Source organism: Hyla sarda, chromosome 8 (assembly GCF_029499605.1).
Source record: "Hyla sarda isolate aHylSar1 chromosome 8, aHylSar1.hap1, whole genome shotgun sequence".
In the NCBI taxonomy this organism is placed as follows: Eukaryota; Metazoa; Chordata; class Amphibia; order Anura; family Hylidae; genus Hyla; species Hyla sarda.
In genome coordinates, this window is record NC_079196.1 from 228713096 (window position 1) to 228719807 (window position 6712).

A 6712-nucleotide genomic window follows, 5' to 3' on the forward strand; every position below is an offset into this window, starting at 1 on the left:
TTCCCAGCATGTCCGGACAGCCGAAGGCTGTCCGGGCATGCTGGGAGTTGTAGTTTTGCAACAGCTGCAGACGCTCTAGTACTGCTAGAACCAAGGAGCAAACTCTCCGCCTCTAGTTATTGCAAAACAATAGTCAACAGCCTGATCCATAGACTCGCCGCGCATGCGCAAGCCCCATGGGTCAATCAATAGTAAGCGTGACAACGTAGAGCCATTGCTTCTCCGACACTTGGGGCCCCACGGATTATATCCCATGTCGCTGTTCGGTATTACTGCTCTGCAGTCACTTATCTGGACTATATCAGCTTCCAGGAAAGCTGGGTGACAACCTCTATGAACCTATAACTACAACTCTCACCGTTTTTAACAAACAAGACAAGTAGTAGACCAGTCTTTATTGCCCAGGGTAGGGTCACACACTGCGCATACGCAGCATATTTCATGCTGCGAGAAATCTGCCGGACTGCGGGAAACACGCTGTGTATGCGCAGACACACGGGGCTTTCCCCGTCGCAGCCCTGTGTGTGCAGTAGGGTTCGGAGGCAAACATTACTGCACACACAAGGCTGTGGCGGGGAAAGGCTTGTGTGTCTGGTCACAGCACATGTCCCGCTGCCCTGTGGATTTCGCACGTCGTCAATGCTGCGCATGCGCTGTGTGACACTACCCTTTGTTTAGAAAGTTGGGTGACCGCCCCTGCCTCCTGAAACCCACCACCAAGGAGACGACGGCATCGACAACTACTGAAAAACATTCCCTTTATTATAAAATCCCATAGGAATTGGAATGACGGAGGAGCCGCGGACAGTTGGACCCCGGAGGTGGCGGTCTAGGCGGGACGGAGCGATCACCTCATCTTGTTCGGATTGGCCACGTCCTGTAGTGTCGACCACGCGGCTGGAGGTGACATTCAGCCATCTTCTCACACGGAAACATTGCGTCGCAACCGCAAACGCTACTTGCGCTTTATTCCCTGAGAACTTCCTAAGATCCAGCGCTACAGTCTGAGGTTTGGCGCGCATGCGCGCACAGACACACACAAACGATCACTTGCTCCCGGACTTCACAGCTTTGGCGCCATTTCCTGCCAACGATGCTCGGTCAAAGTCACGTGATCTGTAACAAGTGAGCTAAAAACTGGCGCCAATGTAATAAAAAAATTATCATAAAAACCACGATCATAAAGTAAAAAACTAAACAAAATGGTGGCACTGCCGTAGAGCGTCCCGAGTCCAGCAGCGCACCGATCGCGGTCCGTGTCCTATCGGTGATATAACGCAGGAAATGTGTCTGGGGCGCGGTCATCAGTTCTTCTTCTTCTTGTTCTTCTTCCTCCTCTTTGAGGGGCTCGTCGTCAGGCAGCGCAGCCGCTTGATGTTGAGCAGCAGAAGGATGAAGTTCAGGACGTAGGTGGTGATGCAGATGACGCAGAAGTCCTCCAGGATGTAGACCAGGATGTAGGCCAGGTAGAGCGAGCCGGCGATGGACACCAAAGAGGTCACCAGAAGGGTCACCGCCGCCACCGACAACCCCACAAATCCTAAAAAACACAAGAGAGGGGATGATTAAGAAAGGGACCCCACAAACCCTAAAAACACAAAAGAAAGGAGGTAACAGGATCCCCAAAAACTAAATACAAGAGAGGGAACGGTGAACGGGGAGACGGGCAGCGGGAACCACACAAACCCTAAAATAAATAAAATACAAGAGAACCAGGAACCCCTAAAACAAAAGAGGAAGAAGGGAACAGGAGCCCCCGAAAACCCTATAAATAAAATACAAGAGAGGGAACGGTGAATAAGGAGACGGGCACCGAGAACCCCACAACCCTAAAAACACAAAAGAAAAGCACCGAGAACCCCACAACCCTAAAAACACAAAAGAGGAAGGAGGGAACAGGAACCCCAAAAATACAAGAGAGGGGAAGGGCAGTGGGAACCACATGAAGCCTTACAAAATACAAGAGAGGACAGTGAAGGAGGGGACGGGCACCAGGAACCCCAAAAACCCTAAAGACAGAAGAGGGAGGAAACAGGAACCCCAAAACACAAGAGAGGACGATGAATGAGGGGAAGGGCACCAGGAACCCCACAAACCCTAAGGGACGGGGAAGGAGGGGACGGGCACCAGGAGGAAAGAGACCATGGGGACCTGCTGAGGTCCAACCCCCAGACACCTATTGAGTAGGTCAGTTGGGGGAGGGGAGGCCTCTGCTCTCTGGTATCAGCCATTACTTACCCAGCACTATCTGCAGAGCATAGAACACAATCCGAACACACTGTTGGGCTGATTCAGGAGACTCTGCGCCCCCAGGATGTTCTCCACCAGTCCAAAGCCGCGGCCCCACCTAGAGGAGAGAGGAAGAATGTCAGCGCGGCCATCAGAGAGAAAGTATGTGGCCCCCCCCATACATACGTATACACACAGGGGGTGGTAAGTCGGTACTAACCCAACACACAATATATACACACACAGAGGACAATAAGTATGTGCCCTCCCCCCCCCCACACAGAGGACAATAAGTATGTGCCCTCCCCCCCCACACAGAGGACAATAAGTATGTGCCCTCCCCCCCCCCAACAGAGGACAATAAGTATGCCCTCCCCCCCCACCAACAGAGGACAATAAGTATGTGCCCTCCCCCCCCCCCAACAGAGGACAATAAGTATGTGCCCTCCCCCCCCCAACAGAGGACAATAAGTATGCCCTCCCCCCCCCAACAGAGGACAATAAGTATGCCCTCCCCCCCCCAACAGAGGACAATAAGTATGCCCCCCCCCAACAGAGGACAATAAGTATGGCCCCCCCCCCCAACAGAGGACAATAAGTATGTGCCCTCCCCCCCCCCCAACAGAGGACAATAAGTATGTGCCCTCCCCCCCCCCCCAACAGAGGACAATAAGTATGTGCCCTCCCCCCCCCCAACAGAGGACAATAAGTATGTGCCCTCCCCCAACAGAGGACAATAAGTATGCCCTCCCCCCCCCCCCCCCCCAACAGAGACAATAAGTATGCCCCCCCCCCCCAACAGAGGACAATAAGTATGCCCCCCCCCCCAACAGAGGACAATAAGTATGCCCCCCCCCAACAGAGGACAATAAGTATGCCCCCCCCCCCCCAACAGAGGACAATAAGTATGCCCTCCCCCCCCCCCCCAACAGAGGACAATAAGTATGTGCCCTCCCCCCCCCCCAACAGAGGACAATAAGTATGCCCTCCCCCCCCCCCAACAGAGGACAATAAGTATGCCCCCCCACCCCCACACAGAGGACAATAAGTATGCCCCCCCCCCCACACAGAGGACAATAAGTATGCCCCCCCCCCACACAGAGGACAATAAGTATGCCCTCCCCCTCCCCCCCCCAACAGAGGACAATAAGTATGCCCCCCCCCCCCAACAGAGGACAATAAGTATGCCCCCCCCCCCCAACAGAGGACAATAAGTATGCCCTCCCGCCCCCCCCCCCAACAGAGGACAATAAGTATGCCCTCCCCCCCCCCCCCAACAGAGGACAATAAGTATGCCCCCCCCCCAACAGAGGACAATAAGTATGCCCCCCCCCCCAACAGAGGACAATAAGTATGCCCCCCCACCCCCACACAGAGGACAATAAGTATGCCCCCCCCCCCACACAGAGGACAATAAGTATGCCCCCCCCCACACAGAGGACAATAAGTATGCCCTCCCCCCCCCCCCCACACAGAGGACAATAAGTATGCCCTCCCCCCCCCCCACACAGAGGACAATAAGTATGCCCTCCCCCCCCCCACACAGAGGACAATAAGTATGTGCCCTCCCCCCCCCCACACAGAGGACAATAAGTATGTGCCCTCCCCCCCCCACACAGAGGACAATAAGTATGTGCCCTCCCCCCCCCCACACAGAGGACAATAAGTATGTGCCCTCCCCCCCCCCACACAGAGGACAATAAGTATGTGCCCTCCCCCCCCCACACAGAGGACAATAAGTATGTGCCCCCCCCCACACAGAGGACAATAAGTATGCCCTCTCCCCCCCCCCACAGAGGACAATAAGTATGCCCTCCCCCCCCCCACACAGAGGACAATAAGTATGCCTCCCCCCCCCACAGAGGACAATAAGTATGCCCTCCCCCCCCACACAGAGGACAATAAGTATGCCCTCCCCCCCCCCCACACAGAGGACAATAAGTATGCCCTCCCCCCCCCCCAACACAGAGGACAATAAGTATGCCCTCCCCCCCCACACAGAGGACAATAAGTATGCCCTCCCCCCCCCCACACAGAGGACAATAAGTATGCCCTCCCCCCCCCCACACAGAGGACAATAAGTATTGCCCTCCCCCCCCCCCACACAGAGGACAATAAGTATGCCCTCCCCCCCCCCCCACACAGAGGACAATAAGTATGCCCTCCCCCCCCCCCCACACAGAGGACAATAAGTATGCCCTCCCCCCCCCACACAGAGGACAATAAGTATGCCCTCCCCCCCCCCACACAGAGGACAATAAGTATGCCCTCCCCCCCCCCACACAGAGGACAATAAGTATGCCCTCCCCCCCCCCCACAAGAGGACAATAAGTATGCCCTCCCCCCCCCCACACAGAGGACAATAAGTATGCCCTCCCCCCCCCCAACACAGAGAGGACAATAAGTATGCCCTCCCCCCCCCACACAGAGGACAATAAGTATGCCCTCCCCCCCCCCACACAGAGGACAATAAGTATGCCCTCCCCCCCCCCCACACAGAGGACAATAAGTATGCCCTCCCCCCCCCACACAGAGGACAATAAGTATGCCCTCCCCCCCCCCACACAGAGGACAATAAGTATGCCTCCCCCCCCCACACAGAGGACAATAAGTATGCCCTCCCCCCCCACACACACACAGAGGACAATAAGTATGCCCTCCCCCCCCACACAGAGGACAATAAGTATGCCCTCCCCCCCCCCCACACAGAGGACAATAAGTATGCCCTCCCCCCCCACACAGAGGACAATAAGTATGCCCTCCCCCCCCCACACAGAGGACAATAAGTATGCCCTCCCCCCCCCCCCACACAGAGGACAATAAGTATGCCCTCCCCCCGCCCCCCACACAGAGGACAATAAGTATGCCCTCCCCCCCCCCCCACACAGAGGACAATAAGTATGCCCTCCCCCCCCCCCCAACAGAGGACAATAAGTATGCCCCCCCCCCACAGAGGACAATAAGTATGCCCTCCCCCCCCCCACACAGAGGACAATAAGTATGCCCTCCCCCCCCACACAGAGGACAATAAGTATGCCCTCCCCCCCCCACACAGAGGACAATAAGTATGCCCTCCCCCCCCACCAGAGGACAATAAGTATGCCCTCGACCCCCCACACAGAGGACAATAAGTATGCCCTCCTCCCCCCACACAGAGGACAATAAGTATGCCCTCCCCCCCCCCACACAGAGGACAATAAGTATGCCCTCCCCCCCCACACAGAGGACAATAAGTATGCCCTCCCCCCCCACACAGAGGACAATAAGTATGCCCTCCCCCCCCCACACAGAGGACAATAAGTATGCCCTCCCCCCCCCCACACAGAGGACAATAAGTATGCCCTCCCCCCCCCCACACAGAGGACAATAAGTATGCCCTCCCCCCCCCCACAGAGGACAATAAGTATGCCCTCCCCCCCCCCACAGAGGACAATAAGTATGCCCTCCCCCCCCCCACAGAGGACAATAAGTATGCCCTCCCCCCCCCCCACAGAGGACAATAAGTATGCCCTCCCCCCCCCACAGAGGACAATAAGTATGCCCTCCCCCCCCCCACAGAGGACAATAAGTATGCCCTCCCCCCACACAGAGGACAATAAGTATGCCCTCCCCCCCACACAGAGGACAATAAGTATGCCCTCCCCCCCAACACAGAGGACAATAAGTATGCCCTCCCCCCCACACAGAGGACAATAAGTATGCCCCTCCCCCCCCCCCACACAGAGGACAATAAGTATGCCCTCCCCCCCCCCCCCACAGAGGACAATAAGTATGCCCTCCCCCCCACCACAGAGGACAATAAGTATGCCCCTCACCCCCCCCAACAGAGGACAATAAGTATGCCCCTCCCCCCCCAACAGAGGACAATAAGTATGCCCTCCCCCCCCCCCCACAGAGGACAATAAGTATGCCCTCCCCCCACACAGAGGACAATAAGTATGCCCTCCCCCCACACAGAGGACAAGTAAGTATGCCCTCCTCCCCCCACACAGAGGACAATAAGTATGCCCTCCCCTCCCCCCCCCACAGAGGACAATAAGTATGCCCTCCCCCCCCCCCCACAGAGGACAATAAGTATGCCCTCCCCCCCCCACACAGAGGACAATAAAGTATGCCCTCCCCCCACACAGAGGACAATAAGTATGCCCTCCCCCCACACAGAGGACAATAAGTATGCCCTCCCCCACACAGAGACAATAAGTATGCCCTCCCCCCACACAGAGGACAATAAGTATGTGCCCCCCTCCTCATACATACATATATATATACACAGAGGAGGATAAGTATGTGCCCCCCTCCTCATACATACATATATATATATACACAGAGGAGGATAAGTATGTGCCCCCCTCTCATACATACATATATATATACACAGAGGAGGATAAGTATGTGCCCCCCTCCTCATACATATAATATACACAGAGGAGGGATAAGTATGTGCCCCCCTCCTCATACATATATATACACAGAGGGAGGATAA

General features: G+C 55.8%; 1 pseudogene; it reads right to left on the minus strand.

The window, feature by feature from the left end:
• Nucleotides 1-747: 747 nt before the first annotated feature.
• LOC130283995 (vitamin K epoxide reductase complex subunit 1-like protein 1) overlaps nt 748-6712 on the minus strand; it is a 14092-nt pseudogene continuing 8127 nt past the window's right edge.